Consider the following 25381-nt stretch of genomic DNA (forward strand, 5'->3'; position numbering starts at 1 on the left):
GACCGAACGCAACAAGGGGGCATGCAAGGCCCTCTAGACCCGCCCGAGCCCGAAAGGTGCTCGTGAAGCTCCCGTCACCGCGTTGCAGTAGACGCGCCGCCGTCTTCGCAACCCCCTGCACGAGCCGAATCCCCGTCCGCCGGAGCAGTCGCAGGCGAGCCCGAGCGAGGCTCGCCCAGACCTAGATGGGCCCCAAAAGGGCCTAGATCTGGGCCGGGAAGGCATCGCCGCGTGCCGCCGCGTCAGCCTGCAGCCAAGTGGTTGCGCCATCGCGGGCAAACCACCCGGAGCAGCGTCATCCGAGGCCACACACGGTCGCCAGAACCACAGCTGACCGAGGAGCACTGACGCACGCCCGCGATGGGGAAGGAGGAAGGCGGGAGACGACCTCGCAGTCGACGCGCCGAATCAACGCAGCTGGGCGCCGCTGCACCACCGCCAAGGAAAGACGACGACGCCCCGCACGTCGACCGCCACGCCCGCAGGCCTGGCACCAGTCCGGCATCTCCACACGTAGAGCCATCCCCCGCTGGGCCCGAGCCGTGAGGAGAGGGAGCAGCCTCCGTTGGCCACACCGGCCGAGCTTTGCCCGACGACGCCTCGGGGGGGGGGGGGGGAGGGAGGGAGGCCGAGGGGGAGGGATTTGGGCAGCGGTGGTGCAAGGGTTCCCCCCGGTTGCTCGCGGGAGCAATGCGGGGAGGGAGGGATAACTCGAGCTACTACCGCCTTCATCCGGATTTATTGGGCCCTCGAAGTTTGATCCATCTTTGACCATCTATAAAGCTAACATATATATATTATATGATACAAGAAATATATTGTCTTGTTTGTATTTGGAACAACTTTTCCATACTGTAATCTTTATGACATATATTATTTTACATATTACTCCCTCCGTCTTAAAATAAGTGTCTTAAGCTTAGTACAATTTTATACAAGAGTTAGGATAAAGTTGAGACAGTTATTTTAGAACTGAGTGAGTATTTGTTAAATTTATGATCAAAGTTTAGCCACAAATAACAGGGACCTAATAAACCTGGACAGGGGTAGTTGTATCTAGCGAGTTCATCACCGTCACATGGCAAGGCTTCCTTGCGCGTGACGGCGAGAGACCAATTCGAGCTTCTTGTGACGCGACGCTGGAGTATGTGCTAAGCTAGTTTGTTAAGGGGTTAGCAAAATGTACTGTCCCTTTTCTAGATCAGTTGACCTATCTGGGACTCATGAAAGTGTCATGATGGAACATTTTGTTTCTCAACAAAATAGTACTCCAGAACTTTGCATAGGGGAGAGTCATCGCATCAGTTCCAACAACCAAACCCCCACAGCCACAGGGTGATACGTAGCTAGGCGCCACACCGAAGAATTGACATACTGATCCGCAGTAGCATCTTCCTCCTTTGCTCCGCACGCACGCACGCATCTGAATTCTGAACCGAGAGAACCCCTGCCCCGAAACATTCCTGCTGACACAGATCGATCATCTCCTCGCGGGAGCATCGACGGAATCATCAATCATGCACTCCAGATCACCTCTTCTCTTAAACGTGGCCAAACTGTACTGCTACATGGCACCCATCCAGGATCCAGGATCCAGCAGTGGCTGCTGTGGTCTTTTCTCTCCGTGAGGAGGAGCAAGTAGAGTAGTAGCATTTCTGCGCATGTGGTGTGTGGGGGCCTCGCGGCTGCGACGGCCACCGCACCGGCATCGTGGAACGTGCGCGTACAGCTGACGGTGACAGCCGCAGCAGCGCCGAATAGAATCTTCCGCCCGCGTGGTGCCTGCGCTGCACAGAATCAGAAGCTTTTTTTGCAATTGATGCCTCCAACCGCCCAAGGGCAGGGCAGCGACTGGACAGCAGTAGGAAGCACATTTTACTGGTGTCAGAGTACATGGGTTGTGTGCTAATTGTCGTGGGCCGTATTACGGCAGATTTAGAACCACGAGGAGCCCATGGAAGCTTCAGCTAGCCTGTTACATCCGGAAGCTTACGTTAAATAATGTCTTGAAGTAGAGAGATCACATCGGATCCTTGGCGCAATGGTAGCGCGTCTGACTCCAGATCAGAAGGTTGCGTGTTCGATTCACGTAGGGTTCAAACTCCCTGAACAAATATCTGATTCATTTTTTTTTCATGGCTGTCTCGCATGACGTGTTCGATTTTCAAAGTCCCTGAACTAATATCCGATTCTTTTTTAACTTTTCATGACGGCCTGGTTCCTTTTTTCTTTCATGGTTGTCTCGCCCACGCCGCGCTATGTTTTCGTCAAACGACGTTCATGGTGTGTCCTCCAGCTCGACATGCAAACACTGGTTTAGACGTTTGCTCTCGTGTTCGGATGCGAGTCTTCAGTTAAACGATAATAACACCTTTATTATTGGATCCATGCATCGTTCTATTTTTTCATTTTCTGATTGCCTCGCACGCCCACACTGCGCTATGTTTTCATCGAATGACGTTTATAGTGTGTCCTCCAGCTCGACATGCAAACACGGGTTTAGGCATTTGCTGTCATGTTCGGATGTCAGACGGACTACATAGTCTTCAGTTAAACGGTGATAACACCTCTATCAGTGGATCCATGCATCGTTCTATTTTTTCATTTTCTGGATGCCTCCCACAACGGGCACGTCGCGTCATGTTTGCGTTGGAGGACGTCCATGATGCGTCCTCCAGTTCGGCGTGCCAATGAGGGGTTGCGCATTCGTCGTCGTGTTCGAACGACGTGTTCTTTTCATGGCTGTCTCGCATGACGTGTTCGATTCACGTAGGGTTCAAACTCCCTGAACTAATATCCGATTCTTTTTCTTTTCATGGCTGTCTCGCATGACGTGTTCCATTCACGTAGGGTTCAAAGTCCCTGAACATTTCCGATTCCTTTTTTACTTTTAATGACGGCCTGGTTCCTTTTTTCTTTCATGGTTGTCTCGCCCACGCCGCGCTATGACGTTCATGGTGTGTCCTCTAGCTCGACATGCAAACACTGGTTTAGACGTTTGCTCTCGTGTTCGGATGCGAGACAGATTGCACAGTCTTCAGTTAAACGATGATAACACCTTTATTATTGGATCCATGCATCGTTCTGTTTTTTCATTTTCTGATTGCCTCGCATGCCCACGCTGCGCTATGTTTTCATCGAATGACGTTTATAGTGTGTCCTCCAGCTCGACATGCAAACACGGGTTTAGGCATTTGCTGTCATGTTCGGATGCCAGACGGACTACATAGTCTTCAGTTAAACGGTGATAACACCTCTATCAGTGGATCCATGCATCTTCTATTTTTCCATTTTCTGGATGCCTCGCACAACGGGCACGTCGCGTCATGTTTGCGTTGGAGGACGTCCATGATGCGTCCTCCAGTTCGGCGTGCCAATGAGGGGTTGCGCATTCGTCGTCGTGTTCGAACGACGTGTTCTTTTCATGCTTGTCTCGCATGACGTGTTCGATTCACGTAGGGTTCAAACTCCCTGAGCTAATATCCGATTCTTTTTCTTTTCCTGGCTGTCTCACATGACGTGTTCGATTCACGTAGGGTTCAAAGTCCCTGAACATTTCCGATTCCTCTTTTACTTTTCATGACGGCCTGGTTCCTTTTTTCTTTCATGGTTGTCTCGCCCACGCCGCGCTATGACGTTCATGGTGTTGTTGGAAATATGCCCTAGAGGCAATAATAAATTAGTTATTATTATATTTCTTAGTTCATGATAATCGTTTATTATCCATGCTATAATTGTATTGATTGGAAACACAATACTTGTGTGGATACATAGACAAAACACTGTCCCTAGTAAGCCTCTAGTTGACTAGCTCGTTGATCAAAGATGGTCAAGGTTTCCTGGCCATAGGCAAGTGTTGTCACTTGATAACGGGATCACATCATTAGGAGAATCATGTGATGGACTAGACCCAAACTAATAGACGTAGCATGTTGATCGTGTCATTTTGTTGCTACTGTTTTCTGCGTGTCAAGTATTTGTTCCTATGACCATGAGATCATATAACTCACGGACACCGGAGGAATGCTTTGTGTGTATCAAACGTCGCAACGTAACTGGGTGACTATAAAGATGCTCTACAGGTATCTCCGAAGGTGTTCGTTGAGTTAGTATAGATCGAGACTAGGATTTGTCACTCCGTGTGACGGAGAGGTATCTCGGGGCCCACTCAGTAATACAACATCACACACAAGCCTTGCAAGCAATGTAACTTAATGTAAGTTGCGGGATCTTGTATTACGGAACGAGTAAAGAGACTTGCCGGTAAACGAGATTGAAATAGGTATGCGGATACTAACGATCGAATCTCGGGCAAGTAACATACCGAAGGACAAAGGGAATGACATACGGGATTATATGAATCCTTGGCACTGAGGTTCAAACGATAAGATCTTCGTAGAATATGTAGGATCCAATATGGGCATCCGGGTCCCGCTATTGGATATTGACCGAGGAGTCTCTCGGGTCATGTCTACATAGTTCTCGAACCCGCAGGGTCTGCACACTTAAGGCTCGATGTTGTTTTATGCGTATTTGAGTTATATGGTTGGTTACCGAATGTTGTTCGGAGTCCCGGATGAGATCACAGACGTCACGAGGGTTTCCGGAATGGTCCGGAAACGAAGATTGATATATAGGATGACCTCATTTGGTTACCGGAAGGTTTTCGTGCATTACCGGAAAAGTTTCGGGCTCATCGGTAGTGTACCGGGAGTGCCGGGAGGGGTGCCGGGGACCATCGGGAGGGGTGTCACGCCCCAAGGGGTCTCATGGGCTATGGGAAGAGATAAACGAGCCCCTAGTGGACTGGAATAAGTTCCCACTAAGGCCCATAAGGTTTGAGAAGGAAAAAACACAAGGTGGAAAGAGTTTCCAAGTGGGAAGGTGGAATCCTACTCCAAGTAGGATTGGAGTAGGACTCCTCCACCTCCAATTTCGGCCAAACCTTTAGGTTTTGAGGCTGCCTCCTCCCCTCCCTCCCACCTATATATACGGAGGTTTTAGGGCTGATTTGAGACGACTTTTCCACGGCAGCCCGACCACATACCTCCACGGTTTTTCCTCTAGATCGCGTTTCTGCAGAGCTCGGGCGGAGCCCTGCTGAGACAAGGTCATCACCAACCTCCGGAGCGCCGTCATGCTGCCGGAGAACTCTTCTACCTCTCCGTCTCTCTTGCTGGATCAAGAAGGCCGAGATCATCGTCGAGCTATACGTGTGCTGAACGCGGAGGTGCCGTCCGTTCGGTACTAGATCGTGGGACTGATCGCGGGATTGTTCGCGGGGCGGATCGAGGGACGTGAGGACGTTCCACTACATCAACCGCGTTCACTAACGCTTCTGCTGTACGATCTACAAGGGTACGTAGATCACTCATCCCCTCTCGTAGATGGACATCACCATGATAGGTCTTCGTGCGCGTAGGAAAATTTTTGTTTCCCATGCGACGTTCCCCAACAGTGGCATCATGAGCTAGGTTCATGCGTAGATGTCTTCTCGAGTAGAACACAAAAGTTTTTGTGGGCGGTGATGTGCGTTTTTGCTGCCCTCCTTAGTATTTTCTTGATTCCGCGGTATTGTTGGATTGAAGCGGCTTGGACCGACATTACTCGTACGCTTACGAGAGACTGGTTTCATCGCTACGAGTAACCCCGTTGCTCAAAGATGACTGGCAAGTGTCGGTTTCTCCAACTTTAGTTGAATCGGATTTGACCGAGGAGGTCCTTGGATGAGGTTAAATAGCAACTTATATATCTCCGTTGTGGTGTTTGCGTAAGTAAGATGCGATCCTACTAGATACCCATGGTCACCACGTAAAACATGCAACAACAAAATTAGAGGACGTCTAACTTGTTTTTGCAGGGTATGCTTGTGATGTGATATGGCCAACGATGTGATGTGATATATTGGATGTATGAGATGATCATGTTGTAATAGATAATATCGACTTGCACGTCGATGGTACGGCAACCGGCAGGAGCCATAGGGTTGTCTTTATAACTAACGTTTGTGCTTGCAGATGCGTTTACTATTTTGCTAGGACGTAGATTTAGTAGTAATAGCATGAGTAGCACGACAACCCCGATGGCGACACGTTGATGGAGATCATGATGATGGAGATCATGGTGTGACGCCGGTGACAAGAAGATCGTGCCGGTGCTTTGGTGATGGAGATTAAGAAGCAGGTGATGATGGCCATATCATGTCACTTATGAATTGCATGTGATGTTAATCCTTTTATGCACCTTATTTTGCTTAGAACGACGGTAGCATTATGAGGTGATCTCTCACTAAAATTTCAAGACGAAATTGTGTTCTCCCCGACTGTGCACCGTTGCTACAGTTCGTCGTTTCGAGACACCACGTGATGATCGGGTGTGATAGACTCAACGTTCACATACAACGGGTGCAAAACAGTTCGCACGTGGAACACTCGGGTTAAGCTTGACGAGCCTAGCATGTGCAGACATGGCCTCGGAACACATGAGACCGAAAGGTCGAGCATGAATCGTATAGTTGATATGATTAGCATAGAGATGCTTACCACTGAAACTATTCTCGACTCACGTGATGATCGGACTTGAGATAGTGGATTTGGATCATGTACCACTCAAATGACTAGAGAGATGTACTTTTTGAGTGGGAGTTCTTAAGTAATATGATTAACTGAACTAATTGTCATGAACATAGTCTAATGGTCTTTGCGAATTACGATGTAGCTTGTGCTATAGCTCTACTGTTTTATATGTTCCTAGAGAAAATTTAGTTGAAAGTTGATAGTAGCAAACTTTGCAGACTGAGTCTGTAAAACCGAGGATTGTCCTCGTTGCTGCACAGAAGGCTTATGTCCTTAATGCACCACTCGGTGTGCTGCACCTCGAGCGTCGTCTGTGGATGCTGTGAACAACCGACATACACGTTTCTGATGACTACACGATAGTTCAGTACAAAAATACTTAATGGCTTAGAAGCAAGGCGCCGAAAACGTTGTAAAACGTCACGGAACATAAGTGATGTTCTAAAGAGATGAAATTGTGATTTCATGCTTGTGCCCTTGTTAAGAGGTACGAGACCTCCGACAAGATTCTTTGTCCACAAAGCACAGGAGAAAAGGCTCAATTGTTGAGCATGTGCTCAGATTGTCTGAGTACGACAATTGCTTGAATCAAGTGGGAGTTAATCTTCCAGATGAGATAGTGATAGTTCTCCAAAGTCACTGCCACCAAGCTGTGAGAGCTTCGTGATGAACTATAACATATCAAGGATACATACAATGATCCTTGAGCGATTCGTGATGTTTGACACTGCGAAAGTAGAAATCAAGAAGGAGCATCAATAGTTGATGGTTTGTAAAACCACTAAGTTTCAAGAAAGGCAAGGGCTAGAAGGGATACTTCGTGAGACGGCAAAACAGTTGCTGCACTAATGAAGAGACCCAAGATTAAACCCAAACCCGAGACTAAGTGCTTCTGTAATGAGGGGAACAATCACTGAGGCGGAGCAACTCAAGATACTTGGTAGATAAGAAGGCTGGCAAAAGTCGAAAGAAGTGTATTTGATATACATGATGTTGATGTGTACTTTACTAGTACTCCTAGTAGCATGAGGGTATTGGATACCGGTTCGGTTGCTAAGTGATTAGTGACGCGAAATGAAAGCTACGACATAAACAGAGACTAGCTAAAGGCGAGGTGACGATACGTGTTGGAAGTGTTTCCAAGATTGAGATGATCAAACGTCGCACGCTCCCTCTACCATCGGGATTGGTGTTAAACCTAAATAATTGTTATTTGGTGCTTGCGTTAAGCATGAACATGATTGGATCGTGTTTATTGCAATACGATTATTCATTTAAAGAGAATAATGGTTACTCTATTTTCTTGAATAATCACCTTCAATGGTTTATTGAATCTCGATCGTAGTGTTACACATGTTCATGATATTGGTGCCAAAAGATACGAGTTGATGATGATAGTACCACTTACTTGTGGCACTGCCGCTTGAGTTATGTTAGTATAAATTGCATGAAGAGGCTCCATGCTGATGGATCTTTGTACTCACCTGATTTCGAATCACTAGTGACATGCGAATCATACCACATGAGCAAGGCCTTGTTTTCATTGAGATGAAATAAGATAGTAACTTGTTGGAAGTGATACATTTTGATGTATGCAGTCCAATGGGTGTTGAGGCACGCAATGGATATCATTATGTTCTTACTTCACTGACGATTTGAGTAGATACAGGAGTATTTACTTAAATGAATCACAAGTCTAAAATGTTGAAAAGTTCAATTCCGTTTCAGAGTGAAGTTCGTCGTAACAAGAGGATAAACTGTCTACGATATGATCATGGAAATGAATATCTGAGTTACGAGTTTTGGTACACAGTTAAGACAATGTGGAAATTGTTTCGCAGTTCATGCCACCTGGAACATCATAGTGTGATGATGTGTCTGAACGTCATAGCCACACACTATTTGGTATGGTGCATACTATGATGTCTCTTATCGGATTACCACTATCGTTTATGGGTTATGCATTAGAGACAACCGCACTCACTTTAAATAGGGCACCGCGTATTTCCGTTGAGATGACACAGTATAGACTGAGGTTTAGAGAAATCTAAACTGTCGTTTCTTGAAAGTTTGGGGTTTCGACACTTATGTGAAAAAGTTTCAGTCTGATAAACTCGAACCCAAAGCGGATAAATGCATCTTCATAGGATATCCAAAACAGTTGGGTACATCTCCTATCTCAGATCCGAAAGCAAAGTGTTTGTTTCTAGAAACGGATCCTTTCTCGAGGAAAGGTTTCTCTCGAAAGAATTGAGTGGGAGGGTAGTAGAACTTGATGAGGTTATTGAACCATCACTTCAACCAGTGTGTAGCAGGGCGCAGGAAGTTGTTCATGTGGCGCCTACACCAATTGAAGTGGAAGCTGATGATGATGATCATTGAGCTTCGAATCAAGTTACTACAAACCTCGTAGGTCGACAAGGTCGCATACTGCTGCAGAGTAGTACGGTAACCCTGTCTTGGAGGTCATGTTGTTGAGAAACAGTGAACCTACGAGTTATGGAGAAAGCGATGGTGGGCCCAGATTCTGACAAATGGCTGGAAGCCATGAAATCCGAGAGAGGATCCATGTGTGAAAACAAAGTGTAGACTTTGGTAGAACTACTTGATGTTCATAGGACTATTGAGTAAAAATGGATCTTTAAAAGAAGACAGACGATGATGGTGATAAGTCACTATTAAGAAAAGCTCGACTTGTCGCAAAGATGTTTTCGATAAGATCAAACAGTTGACTATGATGAGACTTTCTCACTCGTAGCGATGCTAAAAGTCTGTTAGAATTATGTTAGTTGTTGATGCATTATTTATGAAATATTGCACGTAGGATGTCAAAACATTGTTTTCTCGACGGTTTCCTTGAGCAAACATTGTATGTGATACAACCTGAAGGTTTTGTCGATCCTAAAGATACTAGCAAGTATGCAAGCTCCAGTGATCCTTCAATGGACTGGTGCAAGCATCTCGGAGTTGGAATATACACTTTGATGAGATGATCAAAGTTTTTGGGTTTGTACAAGGTTTATGAGAAACTTGTATTTCCAAAGAAGTGAGTGGGAGCACTATAGAATTTCTGATAGGTATATGTGGTTGACATATTGTGGATCAGAAGTAATGTAGAATTTCTGTAAAGCATACAAGGTTGTTTGAAAGAAGTTTTCAAAGGAGTACCTGGATTACGCTACTTGAACGTTGAGCATCAAAGATCTATGGAGATAGATCGAAAGCGCTTAATAGAAGTTTCAACAAGATGCATGCCTTGACAAGTTTTTGAAAGAGTTTAAAATAGACCAGCAAAGAAGGAGTTCTTGGTTGCGTTGTGAGGTGTGAATTTGAGTAAGACTCAAAACCCGACCACGGCAGAATAAAGAGAATAGACGAAGGTCGTCTTCTATGCCTTAGCCGTAGAATCTAAAGTATGCCATGCTGTGTACCGCACCTGAAGTGTGCCTTGACTCAAAGTATGTTGAGAGGTACACAGAGTGATCCATGATTGAATCACTAGCATCGGTCGAAATTTATCCTTAGTAACTAATGGACTAAGGAATTTTTCTCGATTATGGAGGTGGTTAAAGAGTTTGTCGTAAAGGGTTACGTCAATGCAAGCTTTGACACTAATCCGGATAACTATGAGTAGTGAAATGGATTTGTATAGTAGAGTAGATATTTGGAGCATTTCCGAATAGCATGTAGTAGCAGCATCTATAAGATGACATAAAGATTTGTAAAGAACGCACGAATCTGAAAGTTTCAGAACCGTTGACTAAAACCTCTCTCACGAGCAAGACGTGATCAGACCCCATAACTATATGGGTGTTGGATTCGTTGGAATCACATGGTGATGTGAACTAGATAATTGACTCTAGTACAAGTGGGAGACTGTTGGAAATATGCCCTAGAGGCAATAATAAATTAGTTATTATTATATTTCTTAGTTCATGATAATCGTTTATTATCCATGCTATAATTGTATTGATTGGAAACACAATACTTGTGTGGATACATAGACAAAACACTGTCCCTAGTAAGCCTCTAGTTGACTAGCTCGTTGATCAAAGATGGTCAAGGTTTCCTGGCCATAGGCAAGTGTTGTCACTTGATAACGGGATCACATCATTAGGAGAATCATGTGATGGACTAGACCCAAACTAATAGACGTAGCATGTTGATCGTGTCATTTTGTTGCTACTGTTTTCTACGTGTCAAGTATTTGTTCCTATGACCATGAGATCATATAACTCACGGACACCGGAGGAATGCTTTGTGTGTATCAAACGCCGCAACGTAACTGGGTGACTATAAAGATGCTCTACAGGTATCTCCGAAGGTGTTCGTTGAGTTAGTATAGATCGAGACTGGGATTTGTCACTCCGTGTGACGGAGAGGTATCTCGGGGCCCACTCAGTAATACAACATCACACACAAGCCTTGCAAGCAATGTAACTTAATGTAAGTTGCGGGATCTTGTATTACGGAACGAGTAAAGAGACTTGCCGGTAAACGAGATTGAAATAGGTATGCGGATACTAACGAACGAATCTCGGGCAAGTAACATACCGAAGGACAAAGGGAATGACATACGGGATTATATGAATCCTTGGCACTGAGGTTCAAACGATAAGATCTTCATAGAATATGTAGGATCCAATATGGGCATCCGGGTCCCTCTATTGGATATTGACCAAGGAGTCTCTCGGGTCATGTCTACATAGTTCTCGAACCCGCAGGGTCTGCACGCTTAAGGTTCGACGTTGTTTTATGCGTATTTGAGTTATATGGTTGGTTACCGAATGTTGTTCGGAGTCCCGAATGAGACCACAGACGTCACGAGGGTTTCCGGAATGGTCCGGAAACGAAGATTGATATATAGGATGACCTCATTTGGTTACCGGAAGGTTTTCGTGCATTACCGGAAAAGTTTCGGGCTCATCGGTAGTGTACCGGGAGTGCCGGGAGGGGTACCGGGGACCATCGGGAGGGGTGTCACGCCCCAAGGGGTCTCATGGGCTATGGGAAGAGATAAACCAGCCCCTAGTGGACTGGAATAAGTTCCCACTAAGGCCCATAAGGTTTGAGAAGGAAAAAACACAAGGTGGAAAGAGTTTCCAAGTGGGAAGGTGGAATCCTACTCCAAGTAGGATTGGAGTAGGACTCCTCCACCTCCAATTTCGGCCAAACCTTTAGGTTTTGAGGCTGCCTCCTCCCCTTCCTCCCACCTATATATACGGAGGTTTTAGGGCTGATTTGAGACGACTTTTCCACGGCAGCCCGACCACATACCTCCACGGTTTTTCCTCTAGATCGCGTTTCTGCAGAGCTCGGGCGGAGCCCTGCTGAGACAAGGTCATCACCAACCTCCGGAGCGCTGTCACGCTGCCGGAGAACTCTTCTACCTCTCCGTCTCTCTTGCTGGATCAAGAAGGCCGAGATCATCGTCGAGCTGTACGTGTGCTGAACGCGGAGGTGCCGTCCGTTCGGTACTAGATCGTGGGACTGATCGCGGGATTGTTCGCGGGGCGGATCGAGGGACGTGAGGACGTTCCACTACATCAACCGCGTTCACTAACGCTTCTGCTGTACGATCTACAAGGGTACGTAGATCACTCATCCCCTCTCGTAGATGGACATCACCATGATAGGTCTTCGTGCGCGTAGGAAATTTTTTGTTTCCCATGCGACGTTCCCCAACAGGTGTGTCCTCCAGCTCGACATGCAAACACGGGTTTAGACGTTTGCTCTCGTGTTCGGATGCGAGACGGAATGCACAGTCTTCAGTTAAACGATGATAACACCTTTATTATTGGATCCATGCATCGTTCTATTTTTTTTCATTTTTTGATTGCCTCGCACGCCCACGCTGCGCTATGTTTTCATCGAATGACGTTTATAGTGTGTCCTCCAGCTCGACATGCAAACACGGGTTTAGGCATTTGCTGTCATGTTCGGATGCCAGACGGACTACATAGTTTTCAGTTAAACGGTGATAACACCTCTATCAGTGGATCCATGCATCGTTCTATTTTTTCATTTTCTGGATGCCTCCCACAACGGGCACGCCGCGTCATGTTTGCGTCGGAGGACGTCCATGATGCGTCCTCCAGTTCGGCGTGACAATGAGGGGTTGCGCATTCATCGTCGTGTTCGAACACCATAGGGACCACACCGTCTCCAGTGAGGCAGCGATGACACCCATATCAGTGGATCCATGCGCCATTTGGACGAACGCGATGGATTCCCGATGGAAGGAGACTGAGTGCTGTCGTCGGGCGCCATCCTCTCTCGAGAGTTTATCGTAAGTAGGACGGTCATTTCCTCCTTAGGGCCGCGTGCGATGAGCACATGGTCGATGGATCTAGATGTGTAGGACTCGGATCCGTTGACCATCATGGTGGAGAAGTGCGAAGATCGTCGGACGAGAGCTTGAGAGTAGAGTAGGAGGAAGAGAAGTGGATGGGGGCGAATATATGTGAGGTCGGGTGCGCCAGCATATGTCAAATCTGACATGGCAGACACGCCCAAACCTTTCCACATATGTCTCATATTTATATGAGGGGAACTGATCAACCCTGACGTTTGATGTCGGTTTAAACCATCCCTCCGAATTAAGTTTTTCTGAGCGGTCACTAACCTATCCAAACCTACCCCATTCATCCGCGCATATGAGGGAGTTTTAAGGGGTCCGGGAATAGATGCTCTAGGCACCTTGCACGCGAAATCACTAGTTAGCGAGTAGACCTTCCAACGACTAATCTCATCTTCACAGGTTACGACAAGTGGCGCACTGCATGCGTGCCACTTGTCGCAACCACGGAGTTTTCCCTTTTTCGTAGATCCGCATTTTCAAAACGTTTTATCTCCTAAACCGTGCGTCCAAATCTCGAACCGTTTTCATCGTTGGCTTTCTCGCGCCGAGATCTTCAAAACTAGATCCCATGTTGATAGGTTTTGACGAACTTTTTTTCACAAAAAAACCGAACGAAAAACCGTGACTCATGCGATAGAAAAAACCCAGAAAATACGTTTTTTCTCTTTTCGAAAGGCATGGGTCGTGCCTCTCGCGAAGGCAAAACCGTGCCTCTCGCGGAAGCAAAATCGTACCTCCGAAAAAAACCCAGAAGAAAATACATTTTTTTTCTTTTGGGAGAGGCACGGACGCAAAACCGTGCTTTTCGCGGAAGCAAAACCTGCCTCTCGTAAAAAAACAGAAAACATATTTTTTTCCCGGAAGAGGCACGGGCGTGCCTCTCGCGAAGGCAAAACCGTGCCTTTCGCGAAAGCAAAACCTTGCCTCTCGTAAAAAAACACGTTTTTTCTTTTCCGACTCGCGAGGGTAAAACCGTGCCTTTCGCGGAAGCAAAACCTTGCCTCTCGTAAAAAAAACACGTTTTTTCTTTTCCGACTCGCGAGGATAAAACCGTGCCTTTCGCGGAAGCAAAACCACGTGTCTTGCAAAAAAATGCGTTTTTTACCCTTTGTGAGAGACACGGTCGTGCCTCTCGTGAAAGCAAAACCGTGTCTTCCAAAAAAAACAAAAAACATGTTTTTTCGTGTAAAAAAAACCTAAATTTTTCCGTCCAAAGTTACGAAAGATCGACGCAAAACTGAAAAAAGACTACTTAAAAAAAGCAAAAACGCGTACGAAAAAAACCCCCGCTCAAAACGCGACAGGTAATGAAAGTGATTGCTGAAATGTTTATGAAGGAGCGTTCACTAATTGGTTGTTCTCTACATCGATTGTGTCGTAGCAGTAGGCAGTAGCTGTACGCTAATGATGGCTCGTATGTTAGCTAAGTCAAGTCAAGATATGATTTTATACGACAGATTTGGAGCCACGAGGGGCCCGTGGAGGTCTCTGCTACCTTGGTTGTCTGCACTGATAAATTGAGACTTCTATGTTAAATACGTTATTGAAGGGAGATCATCACATCGGATCCTTGGCGCAATGGTAGCGCGTCTGACTCCAGATCAGAAGGTTGCGTGTTCGATTCACGTAGGGTTCAAACTCCCTGAACATATCCGATTCTTTTTGATTTTTTTCTCCAAGATATTTCTGCTGGTTTGCCAATCATTTCAAGCACATAGCTATGGACCATCCACCAAGTTGAAACAAACACCCAGCATAGCCAAAAAGCAAGGAACCCTAGAATAGTGCTTTCCATAAATAAAGTTAGGTAATTTTTCACATTCCATAACAAAAATAACACTTAACTTTACTTACGCATGATCCGAATTATAACCATTGACACCGTAAAACGAGCTACACCTTGTTGTTGCCGATGGAGTTTATCCCGGCCTCTAAAATCTACAACGCATTGATCTAAATTTCGAATTATATCAGGAAAATAACTGGATTATTCATGCTGATGTTGATCAGTCATTCATTGTCATGCTAAGTTGCTTAGACTGAAATATACAGGAAGCATAAAACTCAAAGCAGAGGCATGTGTAACCGAAGCTTTTGAATTTTATAGGGAGAGCTCGTGTTCTTGGTATTTTTTTTTTGGAAAAGGAAGTTAAATCCTCGGCCTCTGCATCAATCGATGCATGCAGTCATCTTTATTAATTATTCCACAAAGGTCTAACAAGATTATACATCAATCCATCCAAAACCACCACTCACACCTACAAATTCGATAATGTGGAGTACTCACTCCACATATCTAAGACCGGTGTTGTCGTCAATCCATCCGCATAACGTATCGGGAACAACAGTCGGTGCAGCACACCTAAAACCCACACCTCACGCACACGTTTTACAAGCCGCCATCATCATCGAACCACTGACCCATCTTCAGGAAAGAGATCCGCATCATCCTTGCGAGTCCAAACATCCGTCATCGCCACCACGACGCCACTGCCCTGCACTCATCCGTCCAGATGCGAAGACTTCGGAAGATCTGTCGTGCGTAGCACCTGCCAACCAAGCATGACTCAGCGTAGCACCTGTCGCCCAGGCATGACTCAGCGTAGCACGTGTCGGCCAGGCATGACTTGACAGCTCCACCGAAATACCGTGCAAGACGAAGCCGCTCCACCTCCTGTCTCAGTCTGCAGCGCTGCTCCACAAACGATGCCCTCAAGAGAGAAACGACACCGCAGTACCGCCATCGTCCGATCTGGAAGACCAGATCCTAGGGTTTCCCCCGAAGCAGTGCCCATCACCAGCAACCGTTTAGGACCCACACAGTGCCCACCACCACTCAACCCTCAAGGCGACGCCTTCAGGAAGGTCACGACGTCAAGGACGCCGCCGCCGCCCACCGGAGTTAGGGTTTTCACCTGAGAGTCAAGGAACGGGAGCAGGGGAGCAGATGTATACCGACGTCTCTAAGAAGAAAAACGACGTCCTTGAGCGTCGTCGTCGGCGCGGCCGGCCTGGGCCAACCAAGGGGTTTCCCCCAATCCGAATCTCCTCCACCAGCTTCATCCGCGGGCAGGGCCCCGACAACCACGTCGACACCGCCAAGAATCCGCACGGGAGAGGCCCACAGATCAGGGCCGGAGAATAGCGGCCAGATCTTGCCCCGCCGGCCGCCATAGCAGCCACGCGACGGCTGACCACACGAGGGTTGTCCTAGTGCCGCCCGCACGAGGCACACCGGCCACCAGGAGTTCCGCTCACCACACGGCCCAGAGGTGCGCCCACGACGACGCGCCGCTGCCCGCACCGCCACCTGGGCGCCCCATGGGACAACCCCCAGCGCGCGAAGGGGCGCGCCGCCTCGCCCCCGCCTTTGGCAAACGGGCGTGGTCGCCCCCGCCAGCACCGGCGGCGACAACGGCCGAGGAAGGGAGGAGATTGGCCGCCCGCTCGATCTAGGGTTGGGGCCTCCGGAATCGCTCGCGCGAGCGACCCGGGAGGTGCGGCTGCGTGATGTCTTGGTAGCTCCAAAACGAAAAATCCTATTATAATTGCGGCGGCGGCTGCGTGTTCTTGGTAAGTATGTGCACAGCAGCAGAGGAACTTGATATATGTACTTCACCTATTATACTTGGCATCGATTTCCAATTTTTGGATTCTTCAGAAAAATATTCTTGTTGATGTTCATTCGTTATTCATTGTCAGGCTAAGGCCCTGTTTGGAACCACAATAGATTATAATAATCTAGATTGTGAAGATAAATTATATAATCTGGTTTATAAAAATAATCTAGGTGGGCATGTTTGGAGGCCAGATTATATAAACTGTAATCTAGGTTTTATATTACACAATGACATGTCTACCCTCTGTTTTTAGCTGCAAAGGTAATAATCTAGGTGGACATGTTTGGAGGACGGTGGTGGTGGCAGTAGGTAATTATCTCCAACTTTCCAAGGGTAATGGGTCATTAGTAATCCATAATCTGATTTTAGCTGGGGTAGAGTAGATTATGAGTTTTTAATAATCTGGTCATCTAGTTTTTATAAACTGCAATATAATCTGTCCTGTTTGAAGACATAATAGATTATAAAAACCGGATTATATAATTTAGGTGGTTCCAAACAGGGCCTAAGTTGGCTTACATTGAAATTTTGATAGGAGGCATACTCGAGACCCCCTTCTTTATTGTGAACTTACAGTTAATTTCCTTCATGTAATCTTTTTGTTTGGTTTGCAGGAATCTTATGCTGTCATCTGTAAGACACAGAAAGATCATTTACTTATTTTTACGTTCTTATCAAGTAATGACGATTGTCTTCCAAGTAATGACGATGGTCTTCTTATGTTGATGTCTCAACTATGGAAAAAGAGATACAACCTTTGATGTCCTGCTCTCTCGCAGTCCAATCTATGAGAAAATTGTTCTCCTTGTAGACTGTAGTATGTTTGCTGTGTTGAGCTGCTGGCTGGTTGAAAATGATCAGTCGGTCACACACTCAGTACCTGAATGTCAATGCAATGTATTATCATGCGCATAGTAGGTACAATATGATAAGAAACTGACATTATATCTTGAAAACCATGCCTGCACAACCTCGATATATCTCTGACATACAGAAATATGTAGCAGTTTGCGATGATGAAATCAGCCCCCCTCTCTGCAGATGAACTCGGACAGTTCTTGGGTAGACGATGGAGAACAGGAACCGGGCTACAGGAATTTGTAGATGTTCACGCAACCAAATCAAGAATGTATTGTAACTTGAAAGGAAAAAAATGAAGCACTCACTCATTAGCCGTTCAATCTCTGAAACTCTGCACTATCTGCAAAGCATGATGACAAAAGACAGTTTCATAAGTTGTAGATGTTCACGCCATCGTTTCGTTCCTCTTATACGTAGCCTGTAACACTGGTATTTTCTTAGAGATTTGATATCTTTAGGTCACAAACAGTACGATGTGTCAAAAATCTTTCCTTTTTTTCAGAATACCTGTTGGCTGACTGTTCTTTAAAGATTCTTTTTGACCTGAAACCGTAGAACAATCATTCTACAGTAATTTTCATTAATTTGAGTATAAGTATATATGTACGAACGGGTCTGATTTCCAAAGATCGTGCAGGGACGCAGCAGGTACATGTGACATGTCATTGGAGCAACCTGTGCCAAATACCGAGAGCAACAGTGTACAACACCTCGGTTGAGATGCTTGCAATGCAGCTGGTTTTCAAGAAATGCCCAATAAATGAAACAATCAAACTGGTTTTGTCAGGAAGATTCCGACATGGTGATGAATTGGACAGCATAAATTTCAGATACCCGCACACTGAATCCATGACGGGGTAGACTCAGAGAATGTTGCTTTGAAACTGAAGCTCAACTCTATCTAAATTAACAACTTAAGTGTTGAACGTGAAAGTAAACAGAAGACGTAAGCACGTAGGGAATGCTACAGGGACCGAATATGTAATCCGTACAGGCCTACACTTCTGCTTTGATCACCCAGAGCTTGGTTCAAACCTCCACGCCTGCGAGGATACATGTCGATCAGCTCATGCTCGCTGCTCTGCCCTGAGACTCTGTTGCAGATACTGAAAAACTAAGTGCATCAATACGGAGAAAAAATGAAGGCGGCAACTATCTATAGTGCCCTGGATTAAGAAGTTGCTTTAGATCAGTTAATTATGACGTCAAATCTTGCGGAAGAACACAATGTCTGGACCGAACTGATTTTTTCCTTACCCGCGGCTGTTCTGACGTTACGCCCAACACGTGTTCCCTGCAAATCAAAAAACCCTGTTTTGGCAGAAAAGATAGCATAAATGCCAGACCAGCACACAAACAACTCGTATGAGCCTACTAGAAATTAGTTTGTTGGAGCAAGGCCATCCAAAGCCCAACCTTGACTGCATTTTTATTTATTAACTAAATTATGTACCGTGCAGCATGGAGCAGTAACCCCCCTAGCTATTTTTACTTAATTCAGAGTCCAACAATTAATACTGAAGCAACTTATAAGACTGAAAATCTGGATAACTAACTTTAGACATGACATCGCAATCACCACAGCGGTGCAACCTAGGTGAATTCGGCATCCAGGGATCCATAAACGCACCAAAGTAAGCATGGCCACGACTCAAATTAATAGATAAATGTCCAGAACTTCACAACAAAAAATGGCATTCCTGTACAAAGCAATATCCAGATTTGAGAAGCTTGAAGGCTACACTTCCTACAGAAAATGTGGAATGAGCAACATTATTACCATTGCTTCTACAATTTCAGTAAGTTACAGTAATGCAATAAAAAAACTTTCACAGCTTAGTACAACAAGAAAAAGCTTTCAGTTACTTACTGTACAGATGATCTCTTCTTTAAATAGAAATACCATTGTTCATGATGTTTTCTTTAAATAGAAATACCATTGTTCACACAAGAAATTCACAGCTTAAAGACCTTGTGGACAAAAGGAAACCAACAACTTAGAGAGAGCCACTGAACGACCATGCATTTAAGTTATGTTTCAGCTACAAAGATTAGTCGAGGCAAGTTTGTAGAGGGTTGTGAAGACTAGTTGGTCATCTACTTTTTGCTGTCGCGGAGATTTTGATAGTGATATATGGTTCAGAATTAAACGGCTTTCGAGAGAGAGGGCAACAGTGACAATCGATTGTGTTCCTTGTCAAGATTACTAATTTTCCATTGCACATGATGATTTAAATTAACGACAATATTTTGTTATTCACTTCATCAACCAAATGATATGCATAACACCAGTTAGATGAAGGTAACAATTGATTGATCTCCATAGGACCAATCAAACAAAGCAACTGAGTTACAATGTTTTTCTAGTTTCCGCAGCCCCAAGCTCCAAGCTGGTCCTGCATAGCACATGATGATTTAAATTACAAAGTTTTTCTAGTTCCCGCAGCCCCAAGCTCCAAGAATGCAGGTTAGGTTCCGCAGACCCAGGTACCAAGCAAGAATGCAGGTCCCTTGGCCTCCGGTGTCCCTCTGTATCCTATAAATTCTAATAAATTCAAAAAACCCTAGAGAGACTTCCGAAACACTTTTTTCACCGCCGCAAGTCTTTGTTCCGTCGTGTGCCTATATGGAGCCGTGTTTCGGTGCCCTGCCGGAGGGGGGACCAATCACGGAGGGCCTCTATATCAACCTTGCAGCTCTCATGGTGATGTGTGAGTATTTCACCATAAACCTTCAGGTCCATTGCTAGTACAAGATGACTCTCTCTCTCTCTCTCTATATATATATAAGAATACATCCTACCACCCAGGGGTAGTTACCTCACGTGTTCCATATACTACCACGCGGGAGTATATATACTAATTTATCATTCGTATTATGTTCATATACTATATATAAGATTTTTCAAAGTGAGTTACATGAAAAAATTATAAATTGATCCATAGTTTTTATTATATTTGTGAAATACGCATATATTTGTATGTAAAAAAAAGCATACACAAAATATGATACATACCATCAAAAAAATAGTATATATATACTACCTAAACATGATTATATACTACATACTACGCATACATACTCTTCGATTTGATAGATACTACATACAACATACAAAACACAAGTGGTGGTAACTACCACCGGTGGTAGATAAAATTTGTCCTATATATATATAATCATCATTGCTAAAATATATGTTCGTCATTGCCAAGATCATCCGGATTCCCGCGTTGATCTATCTTATGTAATCACTTTGTGCGGTGTGTTTGTTGGGATCCGATGAATTGTGGGTTTATGTTTAGGTTATTGATGAAAAAGATTTGAGTCTCCTCTGAATTATTATTCTATTCTTATTTGCATGATCATTATATCTTCGTAATTCTCTCTGATCTATCGGTTTAGTTTAGACAACTAGATTGGTTTATCTTCAGTGAGAGAGGTGCGTTGTGGTGGGTTCAATCTTGCGGTACTCTATATCCCAGTGAGAAAGCAGGGGACAAGAAACGCATATGCATTGATGCCACTAAGGATAAAATGATGGGGTTTATTCATGTTAATTGAATTTACTTTGTCTACATCATGTCATCATTCTCCAAGCATTACTCTGTTTTACTTAATACTCTAGATGCATGCTGGATAGCGGTCGATGGGTGGAGTAATAACAGTAGATGCAGGCAGGAGTCGGTCTACTTGTGTATGAACGTGATGCCGATATACACATGATCATTGTCGTGAATAAATATTGCATAACTATGCGCTGTTCTATCAGTTGACCAACAGTAATTTGTTTACCCGTCGTATGCCTTCTTCAAGAGAGAAGCCTCTAGCGAACAGTATGGCCCCCGGGTCTATTCACACGCACACAACAAGCAAAGATAAATATATATATACAAGCATTATCAATACCTTGCTACCATTTATTTGTTTTATTTTTATTTTGCAATTTACAATTAACAACTATCACCCACACTACTCATTTGCTTGCAACTCACCGAGTTCAAGGGGATTGACAACCCTCTTGCCCGTGTTGGGTGCAAGTGTGTGCTCTTATGTGTATAGGTGCTGAAGATGGGAAGTTGTGTGATCCTCCTATTTGTTCGATAACCTTAGTTACCACTCAGGTAAATACTTATCTATACTATGATGCATCATCCCCTCCTCTTCGGGGAAAACCCAATGCAGATCACAAGTATGAGGAAGGATTTCTGGTGCCGTTGCCAGGGAGTATCATCAACTTACTACCAAGCACCTTCTCACAAATGATGATTCACTTCTTCTACTTTATTTTATGTTATATTTTTCTTTCTATAAAAATCAAAAATACAAAATATTTATTTTTGCTTGTTGCTATGGCTAGTTCTTCCTTTGTTCCATTTACTTTCGATAATGAGGTGCTTAATTTTAAAAAAATGGGACGAAAAAGTTTAAGAGATGCTTGGCATATGATTTGAAATTCTCAAAATAAATCAACTCATAAGGGATCCCCCAACATCTTGCTTCGTAATTTTTATGTGGGTATTACTACTTGGTATAGATTTGTACATGATACTATTACCGGTGGTGATTCTTAATGAGTCACACTTCATATGCTTTTAAAGCCATGGGAAATTTAGTTGGGTAACCATCTATTATCATTAATGAAACTATATTTTACCTTGGAGCATGTTATGCAAAGCCTTGATGTTATTGAAAATAAAATTACTACCAAAGAACAAATTGAGGAGTTGGATAAAAAGCTTCATAATCACATCACTCAATTTGGGTCAAGGGTAGGAATTACTTTGAAATCATTAAAGGAGAAAGATACAACTATTAATGAGCGGGTAGAGCAAGGTTTGAATAGAATTGATAAAATGAAGGAAGTCATTGTCAAACTGGGATCCACTTTCACTCCCTCCAAAGCTAATGCTAGTACCTCTCAAAAGAATAATCCTAGGGTTATATATGTTCGCAAGTACACTAGTAGCACTCCTACCAAAAGAAACGAGGATCTTAAAATGATAAGTGTGCATCCCATTTTATAAACTTGATAAGAGACCCTATTTTGAAGCCTCCTATTTTTCTAAGCATGGTTGTGTTATTTAGGAGCTTGATAAGAGGAATGACAACACTTGAAACTATGCATTATGTGATGAGGACATCGATACCACTGTTGCACCTGCTATACCTACTGGACCAGTTACTAGAGCTCGCGCACGCCAATTGAATTACTAGGTACTTTTGTTTCTTGGAAATCCTTCTATTGTTCATGAACATATGATGCTGCCTAAATTAGACCCTCATATATACGACCATTAGGGCACAGTTTAGACTTGAGTTTTGTTTAGATTATAAGTTTGGCATAGCTGCAACTTCGCGTTCTTCGTTTGTGTTCTACGATCAGAGCAAGATGTCATAGAACCCCACTTTCATCAATAAAGCTTTCCTCTTATGTTCGCAATATCCAGATTGCAATTTTAGTTTCTTGCTTGTTCTTTACTTGCGTGCAAGAAACAGACCCTCGTGGTCAGGTTGATCGTGCTCCGTCGTGGTCAATAACCTCTCGGAGTTGGTTTAGCGATTGCTAAGGCACGATGTCTTCGCACATTCATAGTCGAATCATCCAAGTCTATTCCACCAAAAACGATAGCCACCATCTCATCGAAAGACAGGGACAACTTCACCTCTATCATTATGCCTAGCTACGAGTGTAAAAAAATAGTGCTAGTTGGGAGGCAACCCAATAGTTATCTTATTTTTCTTGTCCTACTTTCTGTTGGTGTGTGATAACATGATTATTGATAACTTTTTTATTGTGTTTTTATGTTTAAGTTAGTGTTTGTGACAAGTAAAGACTTTGGGATGATTTGAATGATACGTAGAATTGATATGGTGGAAAAACAAAACTTTTGTGTCCAATGTAGAATTTCTCTGATTTTACTAGAACATCTTTTTGATCTGATTTTTTCACAAAGTATTTATATACAAATTTATCAGCTTTTCTAAATTTTTAGAATTTTTGGAGTTACATAAGTAGGCTGTCTTTGCTTATCACTACAGACTGTTCTGCTTTAGACATATTCTATTTTTGCTTTCATAGTTTTCTTGTTTTGATGATGTTATGGATTATATCGGCGAGTATAAGTCATGGAGAAGTTATAATATAGTACTTTATTAAATAATAAAATATGAATCAATTTACAATAGTACCTAACGTTTAAGTTTGCCTATCATAGTAACGAATCTCACGAGTTTTCTGTTGAGTTTTGTGTGACGAAGTTTTCATTTTTGAGTGTTATCACGATGGATGAAGGAATACGGAGCGGAAAAGTGCCTAAGATTGGGGCTTACCAAGGCACCCAAGTAAATTCTAGTAATACTCAAGTGTCTAAGCTTGGGGATGCACGAGAAGGCACCCCCTTTTTCATCTCAATCCATGAGTATGTCACTTGGAGCTATATTTCTATTCATCACATGATATAAGTTTTGCTTGGAGCATCATGTATTATAGTTTTCTTTTGTTTTAGTTTTCTACAACCATTGTTTGCTGTACACATGCACTTGAGAGATACACATGTTCACCAAGATTTATTAGAATACTCTTTATGCTTCACTTAAATCTTTTGAGCTCACGGTTGCTCTAGTACTTCACTTATGTATTTTAGAGCACGTTGGCGTATATATTGCATATAAATAAGTGCACTGTCACTCTTCACTTAAATTTGTTTGAGGGTTAATAAATAGTGATGGTAATTTGCATGGGTTATAAGACTAGTCCAAAAATAATAGGTATTCAAGGAGTGCACAATCAAAACCACATGTAGCACATAAAAGAGAAACTGTGAGTTAATGATATTGATGTGGTAATATGAAAGGGTGTGAGTGCATGGTTGTTGGTTAGTAAAAATATTGATAGTTAAAGGATGTTAATTTCCTTTTCATCCAAATATTGGTTATGGAATGGTGATGATGTGTGAGCATTCTCATTCCTCGTTAAAACCCTGTGTTGATTAGATCAGGGACGCATGATGGTTAACTCTTACCAACCTCCCCCTAGGGTCATGCGAGTATTAGTTTGCTTTGAGGGATCTAATAAAACCTCGCGATAAGTATATGAGTTCTTTATGACTAATATGAATCTATCGATGTACGCACTCTCACCACCTCATATTTGCTAGCCTCTTCGGTACCGTGCATTGCACATTCTCACCTCAAGGATCGGTGCGAGCTTCGTCGGTGCATCCAAACCCCGTGACATGATACACTCTGTTGCTCATAGGTCACCTTGTATCTTCCTCAGAACAATCACCATACCTACATATCATGGCATTTCCATAGCCATTCTGAGATATATTGCCATGCAACTTCCACCGTCACATCATATGTCTAGTACACTCATTGTCATATTGATTTGCATGATCATGTAGCTCACATAGTATTTGTGGCAAAGCTACCGTTAATAATTATCATACATGTTATGATAGATCATTGCACATCCTGGTACATGATACTCGTGATCTGCTTTGGGTTTTCTGTGAAGAGGAACGGGTAATCTCAGCACAAAGTGGGTAACTATTTGGCCTTAGTTATGAAACCAAGGTTTATCGAACCAATGGTCAATCCACAACCGTCTTCAGCAGCTACACACAAAAGAATAAACAGCTTGCACCCAATGCTGGCAAGAGGGTTGTCAATCCCCTTGGTGTCGTTATTTGCAAGCGAATGAGGTGTGTAGATAATTGTAAAATGCAAAATAAAATAAAAGAAAATAAATGGAAGCAAGGTGTTGGAGGTTTTAGCAATATGTTGTGAATAGATCCGGGGTCCATAGCTTTCCCTAGTGGCATCTCTCATGAAAATAAGCATACGGTTGGTAAACAAATTACTGTTGGACAATTGATAGAAGAGCGGATAGTTATGCAATTTTTAAGGCAATGATCATGTAAGTATAGGCATCACGTTCATAAACAAATAGGCCGGCTCCT

General features: G+C 43.8%; 2 non-coding genes across 2 annotated transcripts; both read left to right on the top strand.

The window, feature by feature from the left end:
- The first annotated feature begins 2027 nt into the window (after positions 1-2027).
- On the top strand, positions 2028-2099 carry TRNAW-CCA. Its single transcript has one exon. It is a non-coding gene; the product is annotated as a tRNA-Trp (tRNA).
- A 12401-nt stretch (positions 2100-14500) lies between these two features.
- Positions 14501-14572, top strand: TRNAW-CCA. The gene has a single exon. It is a non-coding gene; the product is annotated as a tRNA-Trp (tRNA).
- The last annotated feature ends 10809 nt before the right edge of the window (positions 14573-25381 follow it).

This window comes from Hordeum vulgare, chromosome 7H (genome assembly GCF_904849725.1).
Source record: "Hordeum vulgare subsp. vulgare chromosome 7H, MorexV3_pseudomolecules_assembly, whole genome shotgun sequence".
NCBI classification, from domain to species: Eukaryota; Viridiplantae; Streptophyta; class Magnoliopsida; order Poales; family Poaceae; genus Hordeum; species Hordeum vulgare.